This window comes from Electrophorus electricus, chromosome 18 (assembly GCF_041902795.1).
Source record: "Electrophorus electricus isolate QZ-2024a chromosome 18, ASM4190279v1, whole genome shotgun sequence".
NCBI lineage: Eukaryota > Metazoa > Chordata > Actinopteri > Gymnotiformes > Gymnotidae > Electrophorus > Electrophorus electricus.
This window is the reverse complement of record NC_137514.1, coordinates 18,212,501-18,231,112: the sequence shown is the minus strand read 5'-3', so window position 1 is coordinate 18,231,112 and position 18,612 is coordinate 18,212,501. Positions and strand designations below refer to the sequence as shown.

At 39.7% G+C, this 18,612-nt stretch overlaps 1 protein-coding gene across 7 annotated transcripts in view; it reads right to left on the bottom strand.

Moving 5' to 3' along the window:
• LOC113579192 (receptor tyrosine-protein kinase erbB-4-like) overlaps nucleotides 1–18,612 on the bottom strand; it is a 127,620-nt gene that overhangs the window by 107,035 nt on the left and 1,973 nt on the right. The gene's annotated exons all lie outside the window — the stretch shown is intronic.

Genomic DNA, 18,612 nt, shown 5'->3' with positions numbered 1-18,612 from the left:
GACTATTCCCCCAACTTGGAGACACATATTCAACATGTACTTCAAGTACTCTGTAAGCAGCTTGAGAATCAGACATATATCAAAGGAGAAAATTGTGAGTTTCTCCTCTGTTTCCTTTCTAGGCTCATTAATGCTGAGGGAGTGGTTACCGATGACCACAAAGTATAGGCAGCATTCAAGGTTCTTCAGGAGGTGTTCATGAATTCTAGGCCCTATTCTAGGCCTTTGTTGTAGAACTTGATGTGGTCATCCTTTTTTGAATACTTGTGGGTTTATGTTAGTCTTACCTTGGGTTAACACACCCAATCCAACAGACAGTGTGAACATTTTAATCAGGAATTGGGAATGTTCTTAAGTGTGTATTGCCTTGGCAACCTATTCGATTCAGCCCATTTCCCCCTGGGTGGACATGGACCAGAATTCTCTGCCAGTTCTGCCATTTGAGTGTATGCTGGGCTACCAACCCGGTCTAATGCCATGGACCACTATGCTGTCATAGGTGCTCTCAGTAGACAAGTGGAGCAAGGAGGTCTGGGAGAGCACCCACCAGCTCTATGAGTGGGTACAAAGGAGACAGAAGTGACATGTTGTCCACAAGGGACCCTTTAAAGTTCTTTAGAAACTTAAAGAGATGATGTGCACATTTGATTTGCTCAGTCATCACTGTATCTCATAATCTTTCTAAGGCTATGCCCAACAATGAGCCATCACTATCCCAAACCCTAACCCTAACCCTAGTGTGCATCAAGGGCACACTGTCTGTAAGTTCCTGGACTTCCAGAGGAATAATACCAATACCTGTTTGACTGGGAGGGGTTGGTTCTTGATCAGAGTAGCTGGATTTCTGTCCAGTATGTCTTGGACCCTGGTTTGGTGTCTGAATTCCACCACTGTCACCCTGATAAGCCAGCCTTGCATCCCAGAGGTCATCCCAGGAGACACCCTAGTGATCAAGTTTTTTTCAATGGAAACCTTTCCAGATTTAGCTTGTCTATGGGATTTTAGACAACAGACCAAAATCAGCTTCCGTTGTAAGGCAGTGTTCATAAAGTGTTCAAAAGTCCTCATCTGTGAAATTGACATTTCCTCCAACCAAGACAAGGGCTGACTGTGGCTGTATACATTCACTAAGTCAGTAATGCTGTCAGTAGTCCATTGTGGAGTGGTCCAAAGACAGGATATTGGTATTGGTCTCAAAAAACGGACTAAGCTTGTTCCTAGGCCAAGGATCTAAGGTCATCCATTGTTTCAATGGTCTTTCCACATTTCATAGCATATATTAAATCAGCAAAGACAGCTAATGAGGCTGAAATCTGACCTTGGGTCAAAAGGTCAGAACTGGTATTGTGCTGGACCACATGAAATCTGGCACTTCTGTGCATATGCGTGGGTTACATATTCACAAAACAACTAATAAACTAACATAAAACAAATACCTCCATTATGGCTGATCAGAAAAATAAATAAATAAATAAAATAATAATAAAAATAATTTCAAATAACACAAATAAAAAGAAAAGAAAATATAATTCCTGACAATATTGTGATTTCTAAATTAATTTAGCCTGAAACAAAGATGAAAAGCCTCAAATTAGGCCACATTTCTTCATATAAATGTAACACTGTCATATGGCAGAGCAAAGCAGAGCAGCACAGTGGTAAATTGCTGTTCACTGTTTATGAAAAACCTATTTTTTCCCTTCATATTAATGGAAGGAGAATTGCCCAGGTTGTGTATATTAGCAAAGGCATATAGGTATAACCTGTTTACATGCAGCCACTGAACATCTAACAGGACAGGCCTTGGACATAACCAACTACAAATGCAGACAGGCAAGTAAAAAATAACCAAACCACTTGCCTGCCTTCCGAATCAAATGGGGGCCTATTAATAGAGTACCTGCATATAGAATATCACAGATACTTGCCTATGTGAACAGATGGAAACCTATATTCCCTGCAAACCAACCAACAGCTCTACTGCAAAATGCTGTTTTATAAATTATTATATTTTATATAAAGGTACAGTTATATGAGTCAGTTTCAATAAAGATAAGATTTGAAAGACAATTGTATCTGGTCCAACAGGTATGTTTTAGTTAATAATTGTCATTTGGAGTAGATAATATATAAGCAACCAACCTGTGTTTATTTATCCTTTGTGTTTGTAAAAAAGATGCATGGTGGGGTAAGGTGGTGATATCATGTCAAGTATGCTGCATGCTGTTTCAGTACAACCTATTTGCAACATTTTAAAAGAAAACATTTAAAAAAATTATATGCAATTTCAGGATGTGCTCATCTTAATTAGGCACACTAGAAATTAATGAGGCATATCTTCAACCAGCCCCAAGTGTATAAAGACCACATGATGTTTTAAGCAGCATTGTCAGGATTCCCTAAGAGGATCTTACTTACAAGGACTTACAAGGAGCCTCACATTTGCACAGGAAAAAAAAAAAAAAAAAACTTGAACAAAGATAACTATCTCCAACCATGTCTCAAAAGTTTTGAAGAGTCACATGAGAACATTAAATTGAGGGAGGGTAGCTGATAGATTTGCTAAAGTGATTTTGATAGCTTTCTGCTCCCCTGTTTTCTTCTGGGGCTACATGGCTCAGGTTTTGGGTCACATGGCTGTGCCAAGGACTCTGAGCAGCTGCTTATGAAAGCTGATGGGGTGTATGGCCTGAATGTCACTTACACCTACTGTAATGTTCTTGGCCTGGTCCACAGGACCCCTACCAGCTCATGTTTGTTTTGAATTCCAGTCCCCAAACAGAGCCATTTCAGGTGAGCTGAACATTCAGATGCATCTCCTCACCTGAGAACTGACTTGGGTTGTGGATCCGGCATGCAAATCAGCAAAAAAAAAAAGACTGAATGCCAGAATGGCTGGTACCAGCAGAACTCTCCACCTCTACTGATGAAACATCATGTCCATCAGCTGAGAGTTAAAGGCGGGATGAAAATGACACTCAGGTGAGGAGCTGGGAAGAGAGTGCACCTTACGGACTGGAGAAAAAAGACACCCTGTTGGGGCGCTGGGTTTCTGAAGGGCAACCAGCTGAGAATTTCTCCAGTGAATCTCATTATAGCAAGCTATTACAGTGCTGGCTCGAAGCTGCACTGTGGATTCCAAACATGCCAGGACACAGACATGAATAGCTGTAGATAAGATCACACCATGTGTGAACGTGTGTGTGTGTGTGTAAGAGAGAGAGCGAGAGAGACAGAGAGAGAGAGAGAGAGAGAGAGAGAGAGAGAGAGAGAGAGAGAGAGAGAGAGAGAGACATCAGTCTAGATGGTTTCACATCTTCACATAAGTGCCGCAACTATGCAGACACTACTCTCATCATGTTCCTGCTATCAGACTTCTCAGTAGGTGAATTTCAGTTTCAAAGTCTACTCACTCATGTCCCCTTAAGAGAAACAGATGCCAGAAATGTATCTACATAAAGTGTTTCTGACAGCTGGGGGGACACTCAAGTGTGACTTACTTGCAGTGGTGAAGGTGACACAAATATTCAACAAATTCCCTAAAAACCACTGTTGTATTATATAAACGGTTTCAGATTTTACTTACACACAAAAAGAAACATTCGGGGGGGAAAAAAGTATATAGAAAAAAAAGCATAAAGCATAAAGATGAGACTCAGGCTGTGTGCCTATAGTGCTTTTAAAATTGCCCAAGTAAGCAAAGACGCATGGTGACAAAAAAAAAGTTAATTACATGACATCAATTATCATTCTTAATTACTGAGATATATGAGGCTGCTCTTTCCTTGCTTCATCTGTGTTTCCACTGTAACAGACATGGTGGCCTTGTTCCTTTTGTGCTCCACTGTAACAGACATGGTGGCTATGTTTCATTTGTGTTTCCACTGTAACATACAATGTTGACCTTGTTCCTTTGGTGTTTCCATTTAACAGACATGGTGGCCTTGTTCCTTTGGTGTTTCCACTGTAACAGACATGGTGGCCTTGCTTCATTGTTGTTTCCACTGTAACAGACATGGTGGTCCTTTTTACCTTTTGGTTTTTAAGAGAGATGCGTAGGAAGATAGTATGTTGGAGGGAATGGGCAAATGTGACGTGTTTTATGCCCTGATAGAACCTTTTATTTAGGAACCTTGGAGTTCAATGATCAATAAGGGTTTTTATGTGTGTTGGGTGCTCTCACTGGTTTTTGACATGCATGGTTATCACAGTGAGACTTTGTAGCAAGTCTACAAGGGATTACACTGTATACAACTCACAGTTGACAATCTGTCTGGCAATCACCAAGAAACTGCCATAACTGTTGAGTATGAGACATGTAAGGATAGTAACCAGCTACCATCGAATCTGGTGAGAGCCATTCAGTTTTGTTTTTTGTTTGGCATCAGCTCTGCACTGGTTTGAACGCGGGATTGGGGACAAATTTTTGGTGTGGGTCCTATGAGGTTAACTTTTCTGGCTATCCTGGGAGTAGAATGATGTATATTAATTTTGTTATATATAAAACCAAATGCGAAGCAGTGACTAGTAGGTTCTACCTGGCTGGCTGATCCCCCTTTTTCTTTCTTTCATTTATTTTATTTTTTTTGCTAGGAACCACCATTAATCGTGGGCATTGTTACACTACCATAATCCAGCACAGCAGTGACAATCAGATGCTGCAGGAAGAGGATCCCAGTAATCTGTCTAAATCGGACATTCCCAAAACTAGGCTCACTAGTGAATTCTGGGTGATTTCATTTCACATTTAACAGGGTCAGGGATCAAAGGAAGATGGATGCCAGCCAATCAAACCTCAGGACTAGTAGTGTGTGAAAAAAATGTAGACATTGCTCCACAGGAGCAGGAATATATAAATGTTTGGTTGCAAGCAATCTTAGCCTGGGCCATGCCTGGAAAGGCCTGCAGCCTGCAGATAAGTGTAATGTGATTTTAAACTAGCAGATGTTAAACCCAATAAAGTTGTCATTGTGCTGCACCTATGTGTATAAGTTCATGTGATTTTATCAAGTGTTTATCAAGCAAAATAATGCTGTGTACCAAATGTAATCACTCACCATATAGCTTGTCATTGACAAGTAAACTATACACAAGCTTTGTGCCTGCTTCATCTTGGTATCCTAAGGAATGGCATTGTTGTTTATATTGTTACATAGTGTTGGAGGTAGCAATGAAACGTAATGCAAATGCAGAATTATAGGTTTATAAGGATTTCATTTAATTTAATCACTATGAGAATGATCACAAAGAACAAAAAATTAAAAAATGAAAAGTAAAAATACCAAGAATGAAAAAAGAATGCCTTTACATGTGTGGTAGATGTAGGTTTGTCTTCATAACTTCATACTGTGTTATATATTTTTCATATTGTCAAGGTTTGATTGGTAACATTTGCAGACCAATACATAATCCAATATCTGAACAAATACTGTGAAATTAGTCATCCCCCTGAGAAACTATTGGACCATTCTAACCTGTGTAATCCTGAAGCTATTTATAAGTGGCCATAAAATGTATTTAAAAAAAAAAAACCTCATATTCCCAAGATAGGTGTTTTATTGTTTATTGCCATGACTGCACATGAGGTAAGTGACACTAAAACTGAGTGTTAGAAATATGTAGAAAGTGTAGAAAGGACTCAAATCAAGCAGCAATTAAAGGTGAGAAAGTTAACGGTTAACACAGCATTTTGTAATCAATGAGAATATAAGTCATAAGGGTACTAATAAATAAGTCCCTGATCAAAAATCAGAAAGATGGAACAGCAGGGGTGGCTGTTATAAATGGACTTGTGGGGCTAAGCCCTGCCTGTCTCTAATAAAAAATGTCAAAAAATAAAAAATCATCTTATTTTCTGTTAATAAATGCCTTGAAATATATTATTTTGGACTTCTGTGGACCTAAAAACAATAGTGCCACCTAAAGGTCATAAAACAAATAAGAATTGGCTATTATACACTTATTGATCAAGCCCCAAGTTGTAGACTTACACAGCACATCTGGCAAGTGTGTTTTGATGTATTACACACAGTGAACTGCCCCCTTGATAAGCCATCCATTTGGGCAAATTATTTTTTGCCAATAATGTCTAGCACTGCATTCCTGAAGCAGATTGGCTATGAAAAGCAAGACATTGACTATAAAAATGTAGATTTTTTTTAGAAGAAATACATGGAGTAATCAAAAGGTTGCTGGTTCAAGCCCCACCACTGCCAAGTTTCCACTGTTGGGTCTCTGAGCAAAACCCTTAACTCTCAAATTGCACTCAGTCATAATTTTAAGTCACTTTGAATAAAAGTGTCAGGTAAATGTCTGTTTACATCTGAGAAGAACCACAAACTATTAGCCAGCTAGCTTTCATCACTTAAAAGCCTGCGTGTTTATAGTTTTGATTATTTTGTTTAGTTGATGATACTAAAAACATGATGAAATTTCTGCAACACATTTATAAAAGAAGAAAAATATAAGAATATAGAAATACCTTACAAATGCATTGACTATTCAACTTTGTTAAAAATATTTTTGCTAGAAAAAAATAGACTACTTCACATCAGTAGGTCTTTATTCTAACAGTCAAATAGGCTAGCATAATAAATAAAATAAAATACAATAAAACAAAATAAAATGAAATGTTGAATGTTATAGAACACTGAATCCTCACAATGCACTGATTAATACATAATTGGAGAAAAGTTAGGCAGAAAGGTATAAATGAACAGGCCCCTGTAATGGAGCCACTGGTCTCAGCTGGGCCCCCAAAGTTCAAACGGTCTAGATCTGCCACATCATAACAGTGTTGGAGCTGAACCAACCAAATTACCAACACAAAAATGCAGCCAACAATGGCAATTTACCAAGAAGAGAGAGAAAAAGCGAAACCCACAGCATAGACGTGGATGCAACAGAGACAGCAGAGAGTGAGAGGGACATCTTCAAAAAGCACAACAAAATCGTGGAAGAAGGATGATGCAAAACAAAAATATGGATGATACCAATGGCATTACACCAAGTCAATGACACACTGAAGATGGAAGAAACTCAATGTCCAGTGAAGTTCCAGCTTGGGGCCCTGTGCCAGGGATGCATGAAACTGGGTGAAAGGAATGAAAGAGAAAAATGTGATAAAAATGTGTTGTCTTCTAAAGTCTTCTGCAAACAAGCAAAATGCAGCCACATGCAGAGTGATATAAATAGAGAAGACCAGCTTGGTAAAATATTATGTCTAAATGTATTATCTATTATCTGTGCCTTTTTATAGGTGATAATGTTGGAAAGTGATGTAATGGCTGGTAGATTATTAGTAATAGAGATGTGTATGGGGGGACTTCAAGAGCAGAGACAGAAAAGTCAAAGGAATGGAAGGAAGACTACAGTAGGGACTGAAAGGTCATAAGTTGAGCCTGTGGGAGAAGCATATTATTACTATTATTTACATTTATATAGCATCTTTCTCAGACTCAAGGATGCTTTACAGACATCAGCTTTTACAAACACTCACACACCGATAAAAAATGACAGCCAATTTGTGTACAGTGTACTCTCCATTGGAAACCACAGCCCCCTGAGGGACTGCACTGAGTACAGGGGAAGGGGAGCAAGTTAAGACCAGGACAGAGCACCAACCATCACTGGACATACATGCACACATTCACATTCAAACAGGACAATTTAGAATTTCCAGGTTATAATAAACCTTCCTGCAAGCCAACATCTTAGTAAGCTTAATCGCTCTTAACCATTCAGTTTGCCCACTCATGGTACTCATAACAAACAATAGCAAAAAAAAAAAAAGTAAAAATGTAAAAAACTAAAATTTTATTTATATATATATATATATATATATATATATATATATATATATATATATATATATATATATATATATTAGTCACATTAATCTTCCACATCTCTCCTTTAATAAAGATGTCAGCAGCTATTCACTAGTAAACCAATGTAACGTGAAAACAATAAAGACACAGAAGTGCACAGGCCTAAGATTAAATAACAATAACTAGAGCTGTTTGCTACAGCAGAGACAGAAAATAAGGTGGCATACATTTAGAAATGGAGAGAAAGACGACAAAGATAATCAGACCGATCGCAAGAAAGAGAGGGAGTCTCTGTGTTGACAGTAAGGAGTGAAACTGGTGATAATAAGGCATTCATACTAATGAACAGATGAAGGTACAGAGTACACTTGGTGTACTCTAACAAATGTTAGAGAGAGTCTGCTTAAGATGTGTAGTGCAGAAGCCACTGAGCCTCCATTATTGCTTTTAATTATTGCTTTCATAAATCCTGAAGATGATGTGTACAGCCACCCACACATACTGAGAAACCACATAGAGAAGAGAAGAGAAGAGAAGAGAAGAGAAGAGAAGAGGAGAGAAGAGAAGAGAAGAGAAGAGAAGAGAAGAGAAGAGATTTACATCTATGAATACATCTGGGTGGTCATAATAAACAGTAAAGGTCAATTCAATGCCCTGCAAGCAAGGGGCAGTCTGACACCATAAAACTGGGCCCCTTCTCTCATGACTTTATTAAGTACGAGGGGTGGACTGGATTGAAAAACACAGTTAATCCAGTATCAGCATGAAGCCAAATAAATGTGCTGAGGTGAGAGAGAAGAGCATGAGTGGGAGAGCAAAAGAGAGGGACAGATCAAGAAGGATGTGGAGAGCGAAAGGTCAAAAGATGAAAACTCTTGGGGTCCCATCTAATTGCTATTGAACCAAGGTAAAAACGACCACATGACCCGTCTATCAATATAACCCACTGACCAGGAGATCAATTCACATAAAGTGTTCAAAGAGATGATTATGCAGCAATATTGATGCTAATTAGGCAAGTGCTGAATGATGCAACAGTCGATAACTGTAATGAACACATCCGTCAATGCGGTCTTAATAAAGTGATATACATCACAGGGATCATATTGGGCAAACAGCTCAAACAAAAGCCAGAAAGAAAAAAGAAAGAAAAAAATAAAGAACTAGTTGCATTTGAGTGTTTGTTTGTATGTATGTATGTGGCATGAGTTAGAAGGACCACAGTTAGAGAGAAGCAAACACTTTACTGAAATGTCTGCCAGACCTTATTTTCCGGAGACTTAACTCAGCCTGGACTATACTCAGATTAGCCGATATGAACATGCTACATTATTGTGGCACCCAGCATTGGGCTGTAGGGATGGGCCATTAGGAGAGCAGAGAAAAGCATGGTGAGGACTCCCAGAATGCCTCTGCACAGCACTTATTTAGCTAAAAATGTAATATTTTAGTGTTGTGCACCTCTTCACAGCACTTATTTAGCTAAAAATGTAATATTTTAGTGTTGTTCATTTAAAGTTGAATTTTGTTTGTGTTTTATGCAGTTAGATGTGTCTTAGTGATTGGACCTTTCCTGTCGTCTTTGGGTTGTGTGTTATTTTTGCTTACGTCCCCCCATTTTCCCCATTAGGTTTACTATCTTTCTCAAACCAATGCTGTTGAATAAATTAGTTACTCTTGAGCAAAGATTTGCATTCTTCTGTACGGATGCAACAATATAAACAACACCGTCAATCAGACAGTGGACTGGGGGAGACAGACCGATACCTGCCAGTTTGTTTACACCACTGGGTGTTCACAGTCAGACAGGTGTGAGGAAAGGAACTTTGGAACTATGGGTGTTCACATTCAGACAGGTACAAGGAAAGGAACTCTGGAACTCTGGACGGTATATAGGGTCCCATGGAAGTATGTCACACAGCTAGAAGCTTCTGGGTTGCAAGATAACACAGGCAACGGTATATCCCAGCCCAACACATCTCAATGATTATTTCATTTGTTGGGCAAAGCACGCTACCTTTCCCCAAATTGCCTGTGTCCCATTCAATGACACTACATAAATCGTGGGTGACTGCTCTGGATCTTGAATTCTACTTAGAGTCAAAAAGATCATATTGTTAGAGCAAAGTCCTCTCTCCTTGCATTTTCTATGATTTATACATCCACTTTAGTGCTTTTACTTGACAAAAAATGATGCCATTTTCCCAGCCTCCCAGTACGGCTAAACTTACTTCAATTCCAACCGTGAAAGCAGCCTGTGACATGCAGGGTTGCATCTATGGATTTATGGGGCACTATAACATCTTCACTCTTTTTGTCCTTCATCCCTGGGGTTGGGGGAGGATGTTGGAGGGAAAATAGCTAGGCTTCATTTCCTGTGGAGGTCGTGAGCACCCCATGGTTTCTCTCTGAAGGCTAATGTGTCTTTCCACACGCTCAAAATGCTCTCGCTGCCTGGGATTCAATTGAGGTTAACACAATTACAAGCAAAGGTGAAATGCAGGGCGCTCAGGGTCACAGAAGAATAGTGCTCACCCACCACAAATAATTCCTTTGTGGGAAATGCAAAAGAGAACAAATCTAAAGCCTTCCATCTGTCACCTTTTATTAATACATCTGAAATTTACACTTAAACGCAAAAAAACATGGATTGAAGGTGATTTGGATCTACTGAGATCCTTTCCATGCTGAGGTGAGTCGAGTGGGTGGTGATAGTTAAAGCTCATATTTCTTGCTTTCCTTTCACTTAAAAATAAAACTCATGCATTTTGTTAGATATAGAATATTTTTTGTGAGAACTTTCTGGTGGAGATTTCTATGAATTGCTAGTTATAGTAGTGGTAGCAGTATTCATTCACTGCTGCTTGAAAGGAACCTCACACAATTGCTATGCTGTAAAATGGTGATCTCAGTATGACATTCTCATTTTGCTCTGAAAAGGCTTTCATGCCGCCTAAATTTTTTTTTACAAATTTGTTGACATTTTTTCCTCCCCTTTATAACTTGTCTGGTTGTATTGTGTGAAACATCATAACTGTAACATATGTATGATATTTATTTTATGACACACCTTATTCAGCCCACTGAGCAAGGAGTTCATTCCTTTAGATATGTACAGATGTATTTCTAGAAAATGAACTTATTGATCTGAGGTAAATCCAGATTAGTCTAGAAGCCCTATAGCACAAGAAGAAGTAAGTGACGATGACCTCATCAGCTGGTATGATTCTTGGCTACACTTAAAACAAATAGCAAAATGCAGATGAAATGTTTAGCCAATCATATTTTTCAATATGACTGCATCTTCCCAGGCCAGGGAGCACCAAAACTACAAAGACAAGCCATGAGCTTAGTGTCCAAACATGAATGCTGACCAAATTCAGCATTCTTAAGAATGAAGAAAGTCCAGTATGTCAGGGCAGAGCAAACATTCAGAAACAAGCAACAGTGAAACACAGATGAACCTTAGAGCTAAATGAATCTATGGAGCCATGTAAACCACAGGTAGGGGGGAAGCGCCACCTCACAATTACTGTCCAAACATGCTTGTATGAACAGGGGAACAGTGGGTCATTTATCAAAACTGAGGAGTGTCCATGTGTGTGTGTGTGTGTGTGTGTGTGTGTGTGTGTGTCTGTGTGTGTAACAGAGAGCAGCTCAGCTTCTGGGTCATTTATCAAACCTGGCTGAACTTTAGATGATGAATGAAATTTCACGACCAACTGTACACTTTCATTTACCGCACAGCGGGGTCCATTGCTTCCTGTTATGACATACAGCGTGGACGCCTCTGACTGAGCCGCCAATCAAGAAAATGCCACACGGTGCTACCAGGCCACCATCCCCATTTAATCACTGGGTTAGTGGTAACTGGCCAGGAAGTGAAAACACTGTGAGCCAGGGTGAGTAACGAGTGAGTGAGTGTTTTGTTTGTTTGTGTGTGTGTGTGTGTGTGTGTGTGTGTGTGTGTGTGTGTGTGTGTGTGTGTGTGCGTGTGTGCGTGCGTGCGTGCGTGCGTGCATGCGTGTGAGTGAGTGCGGGTGTTTTGTTTATGTGAGAGGGTGTGAGGCCAAGCACTGCAATCAGGAAACAGTGGCAGCCTGTTCTTCAATGAATGGTGGCTTGTCAGGTGCATGCTTAGCAATAAGCAAAACAGAGACGGAAATGTTAAAACAGGTGAATTGTTCTTAAGCCCATTCATAATGAGCCCAGCAGTGAATAGTGAGATACAAGTTAACTCCACCCCTACGAAGCATAATTCTCTTAAAGGTTTTAAACCCTGACTAATTGGCCTAATTATGAATATTATACCCCACTTTTTTTTCTTTTTTTTTTTTTACAGCACTTTAAACATTTCTGTGATTTATTGATTCATTAATTGATTTATTTGACTAAATTTGGCCTATTTTGAATTACTCTACTTTTGAAATCCTTTCAGGCAATTTATTTATTTATCTATGCACAATGTAAGCAATATAATTATAAATATATTGATATATTTTAATTTAAATTAATTAATATAGACCTCACAACCCTAATCTATATTCTCATACAGCATAAACAATTTACAAGTAGCTTGAGAAGAGCATCAAAAGGCACAATGTCGACAGGGATTTTCAACCTCAGTGGACGAGCGCTTTTTTTCCCCAAATTCTCTCCTATTAAAATATCTAACAGTTTTTTTTCTTTTTTTTTTCTTTTTTCCAAATAGTCATATTGGAACTTGTGCACTCTGAACACACATCTGTTAGGCTATGGTGGAAATATTCTCTTCAGAACAGGATTTTCAATTCCTTTTCTCCAAAGCAGATTGAATTACTCATCCTGCATCATTGGGCTCCCCTCTCACCTTCCTGGAGGAATTGCTGCTGAAGAGCCAAACCTTTGACTGCTTCACCATTAGCCAAGCACTAGCCACTGTGAGGGTCACCAGCATGTGCGGTGCAGTCTGTTCCTCCATATCACCTGGACAACACAGAGAATTCTTCCCTCAACACTGTCTTGTGTCTGCAATCAGACAGTTCATTTGAACTGCAAGACACATTTTCCACTTTAACATTGACAGAGAGAGTCTGCTGTCAACAATACATCAGCCAGAAAGTTCTCACTCAGCTTCTACATCTTAATCTAAGTCTGACTAAAACTTATCTGACAGAAAGATAGCAATTACATTTGCACATAATGTTCATAAGATATGTAGACAAACTGAAACAAGCTTCATAATTCATAATTCAGTCAGAATGTGAATTGGATAGCTTTAATTGTCAAGAGCAATCATCTGTTTCACAGCTGAGATGGTGGCCAAACCAAGCTGAGTGGATGGGTGTGGGTTTGCCATGCTGGCTATGCACACTTCTTAGGTGACTTGGCCAAGATTTTTCATAGCAAAATAATCCCTGGAACAGAAAGAATAAGAGCAGAGCAAATCAGCCAGCTGGCAGCAGACAGATAGGGGCTGCCAGAGCAGAACGTGGGTAAGCTGCATGACTCCATCAGTGTTGATCCTGCGTTATAAAACCTCTTAACAGCGCAGGTGGCATTGGGAAGGCCTTTGAAGACCTGGTCGATTTTTGCGATCCAAACCTGAAAAAACCTGAAAAAAACTCTGTAGCTTAACCTGATAAAAAAGTGGAAGAGAGAGTGATCTTGGTGCCAATTACTCTGAGCATGTAATAATGACTGTTGTGCTACAATACCTTCTGGAAAGTGGGCGTGGAGCTTCCTTAATAGATCAACACATCTTTGATTTCACCACTGCGACAGCTCAATTTACCCTGTTGGGTGACATAGGCACTTCCTTGCACCAGATGGCCCCTTTCAGTCAGCCAGACTCCCCTGACGGAATGCTTTACTCAAAATCTCTGATGGATTTGATTGCTATCAATAACTATTTAGCATAACTGACACAAACTGCAGCCTACCAACTTTCACAGCTTATTAGCAATGCTGTCATTACTTTTCTGTTCCTTTAATAATAAAGGCACAACTGTTCTTGAGTTAAAATTATCCCTAAGTGGTCAAATGGGCCTGCACTCCAGGAGGCTGGAAAGAACACTCCCAGTGTTCCCAGCAAAGACTTTACCGTGTCTCTGCTCATGGCAACAGACCAATTGGAGGTCAGATGGTGGACTGTTAACGTGTGAATATTGGAGGTCAGATGGTAGAGTGTTAGCGTGTGAATATGAGCGATCCAAGAGGTGACCTGCCAGCCACACCCTCAGGACAATGACAACCACGGGAAAGTGAAGTGGCATGGTCCTACCTGTGCTCATTACCAAAACACAGTTACTGCACAGTTTAAACAATATGAGCAATTAAAAAAGGTCAATGTTTCAAATATTTTTAAATGAGAGGCTTTTCATTACAGTCAAGTAAAGGGGGATAAATATGTATAACGGGCTTGTGGAGCTTTCAAAAGAAGTGTGCTCTCTGACTCTCTGGCTCCACACCCACATATACACTGGTCCTCAGAGCCAGGGTGATTAATTGGGGTGACAGGATTCTGCAAGTTTTTGTGATAGTGGTCACTGAAGTCAAGGGGAACCAACACTCAGCTCAGCTACACATACAGACACACACACACAAACAAACACACATAAGCATAAACTTATATCACACACAACCGCCTCTAGGATTCAAATGCTAAAGTTAGAACTTTTCTTTTTCTTTCTAACTTCCACACTTATTCGTCTTCTTCTCTTACTCACACACACACACACACACACACACACACACACACACACACACACACACACACACAGTCTCGTTCAGATGGAAATGATCTAGCATCAGTAGCATAGAGCTTCACCTTGCCAGGAGCAAGAATGATTCATCATCAAGGATGTTGCTAATGTGGTGTACAGGGCTGTGTAAGTAAGAGGTATATGTTTGTGTGTGTGTGTGTATGTGTGTGTGTGTGTCTGTGTGTCTGTGTGTGTGTGTGTGTGTGTGTGTGTGTGTGTGTGTGTGTGTGTGTGTGTGTGTGTGTGTGTGTGTGTGTGTGTGTGTGTGTGTGGTGTCATCACACACCCACCACCTCCCTCCAAAAAAGAAAAAAGAAAATCCTAAGATAGACGCAACCTTAAGTTAGTGAAAACATGATGATAAATTATTTGGGTTACTTAAGTCCACACAGTGACAGCAGTGATAGCAGCACTCATTATCAAATCAAGCTTGAACCACATCCAGAGGAGTGCTTTCCTATCCCAGGTCTAAAGAGCCACACAACTGATCATTATTATTACAATTATTATTAATTATTATTATTATTAATTAATTAACAATTATTATTAATTATTATTATTACAATTATTAAATAATTGTTCATGGCTGATGAGTTGAAACTGTTTCAACTCATCAGCTATGAACAATTCTTTAATAAGTAGAGTCAGTTGTGTGGCTCTTTAGACCTGGGAGAGGAAAGCACTCCTCTATTCTAGGACTGTTTTCTGTCTGCTTTGACTCTCATTACTCCAATTTGAGGTATGTGGTCCTTGGCGCCATCATGCAAGAGTATCAAGAAACCTTCAAGTGCCTGGAACAGCCCAAGCTGCAAACTCAATGGCACATGTTTACACATGCAAGATATCCATCTTTGAAGGGAAAGAGAAGCACAGAGGCCATTGCCATTGTCTCCAACCAAAGGAATAAGTAGCTGGATGAAAGGAACCTTGTTTGTCAGAATTGAGCTGGATTGCAAGACCACAGTTAGTGTCAGACATAACGAAATTTTGACGGACCAATCAGCAACCTGTTATTCACGATTATGACTGTGATCGGGTCTTAAACTGAACCAGTTTAACTCCCTGCCAGGCTGCTAAATAGTGCTTTCACATCAACTCTCCCCTTCACGTTAAAGCTCTGTCCCTCTCCTGTGTAGCCACAACTTCTGCTGCTAGCCAGACCAATAATAGATCATGAAAGCAATACATCTCCTGCATCCCACATAAAGCATCAGTATGATGGTCTTTCAGAAACTCGTTTTTGTTTTTTTTTTCCGTTTATTTATTTATTTTTCCCAGTAAGTCAGCAAGCCAAGGTCACACACCATCACTCCCGCCTTTCCACTGTGAGCTTTATGTGCCTTTAAACTCTAGAAAACTGCGGCTGTATTTCTGCAGAGAGGCAGCAGCGTTCGCCCTCCGCCTCACCTACACAAGGCCTTAACACTCACTCTCACACACACACACAGACTCACAAAGTTGAGATTTAGAGTCTCTACAGGGATAAGCCCCTGCATTACTATATTTCACTACTATGCATCACTGTTTTTCCCACATCACTGTAAATATCATATTGCAGTGCTTACAGTCAAGCCTAACTTCAACATGCTTAATTTACACAAAAATCATACTTTAATTTTTACTTTAATAAGCACACAGTCCATTGTGAGGAAACAGCTCTCTTGCAATTGTATTCAATTGCCTTTTTTACTCCTCTGTCTAAGGGATTACACTGTATGCTGCTCAGTCTATTGTTCATTGTTTGTAGTATTGTCCATGTACTGCTCACTTGATCTACATGCTGTGTAGTAGTCACATGGGGGGGGGGGGGGGGGGTTAAAGAGAGGAACACCAAAAAAGAGGAAGAAACACTATGGCTGCTTGTTTGCCGATAGAAATTCCCAGGGGAGAGGAATGCGAAACCTACTGCTTTCTCTGCCACACCAATGTCTCTGTTGGGTAAGTGGAGGGACTAGGTCTTGCCATGATGGCTAGAGACTTAATATTTATTACTACAGGTACTGGATAAGCTTTTTATTGGGAGATGTGTGTGTGTGTGTTTGTGGGGGGTATGGGGGTGGGGGGTCTCTGTAGTCTAACACTTGGTTTTTCAGTCCGCTTTGGCTATGAGAGAAGGTAGATTGTACAAAGAAAAGTCTGTATGAAGCCTCTCTGGGAAAGATGTAGTGCCTGACAGCAGCTACAAAAAAAAAAAAGAAAGAAAGAGAAAACCTGGTCTCTGAGGCAGCCATATTTTACCAAGTTTGATAAACCTCTGAAGAGTCAGAGGGTTGGGGCTCTTGTTGGCCTGTGGTCAGAAACATGCGGCAGCTCATTCACAGCAGCCATGATTGAGCGTGTCTGCGACAGGATACCACAGAGATGCAGGGGTGTTGTTACCGTGGCCACTTGCTCATACAACTGTGAAGGAAATGGTGGCGATCTCTGGTGTTTTTCCTCATGCAAGATGGACCGAAATCTGACCACAGGCTGTAACATTTTTAGAGAGAGCTGACAGGGGTCTCTGAGCCAACACCCATCACTGTGGACCTGTCTGAATGAATTTCACAGCGACACATTCAAAGAGATGCAGAAAAGAACGTTCTGAAAAGCTTCAAGCGTGTGAATGTTTTGGAGCACTTTGGTTAGGATTATCATGACCCTAAGATCTTCTTTGTGCTTCTTTTTTTACTCAAAGTGGGACTAGGTTTTTGCTAAGAAAAGGTGTAAGAAAGTTCTTAGTAAACAAAGGTAATAAAATGTAACTCAATTTAAGCCAAACGTAATGCTCACATCAGAAATGAGTGACAAAATGCACACACACAAAGCATGCAGAAGTTAGCATAAGAAGTAAAAATAATAAGTCCACTGTGCATGTATTATTTAGAATAAAACAAGGCAAACTCACTGGATCTATTTGCAAAACATTATTTACAACAATTTGGAGATGTTGTTTAGCACATCCATGATAAGTATAAATACAGAATGTATGGGTTTTTCTTTCTTTTTCTCTTTGTTTTCCAGTCAGGTCGAAGAGTGACAACACTGACAGGCTTAATTACTGTGTGATATTCATTCCCCCGGCTTGTATGAACCCTCCATATGACCACAGTCTGAGCCGCAGCTGATCAGTAATTTGATTTCTCTCTCAAGTCAGCCACCAGCAATTTTCTTCTCCTTAGAACTTAAATGCCACACCACAGTCAGGGTCAAATGTGCACCACACGCTTCTCAACCGGGCATGGTCACTCACACAAATATGGCTCCAGTTAGAGGGAGAAATGATAAAAACAACAACAACAAAAAAATGTCAGTTTGAATCAACCCATTCAACTGACTGCTGAACACACTAATTAATACAAACCCATTAGGACAGTGTGAATCTGCTAAAAAAAAAAAAAAACATGTTGAGATTTTAAGGTGCAGCTATCTGTTTTTTGACAGCTCTTGTCTACTGAGTGACTTCCAGTATTTGAGTTATCATTGTTAATTTCAGCAAGACATCTCCTGACTATAGTGATGTAGTAGTGACGTAGTGATGGTCAAACTTAGAACCATGTACTGACTTTCAGAGTGTTGGCATAATTTGGAGGAATTGTTAGTCCATCACACTGGGGACTCACACTTTCGTTCTGACACCATCTGAGATGATAGATTGTGTAGTCTATAAAAAACTGTGACCTTAGGTTTGAATGATTGTCAAGACCCACCAAATATTTTTGGTTTTTTTTGTTTTTACTCCTGTGTTTCATACACAATTTATTTTTAATTTCTAAATAATAAAATAAAATGATAAAATCTTGATATAATGTTCTACAAGCCATGTTCAGTTAAGATGTAATTTGAATTCAAATTCATGGTCCTCTGTTGAACTTGCAATTTTCTAGTCTGTAACTGAACTTGGACTCAACAACCTCTGTTATGTTCTTAGTGTCCTCTCGTGCTTTGTTAGTCTTGGTCTTCATCTTGCCTAAACTGGTCTTGAACACATTATTTAACTGATCAAATACATATCTGGAGAATTGTAGATCTGAGGGACGTGAGGACAAAAATTATCTGTA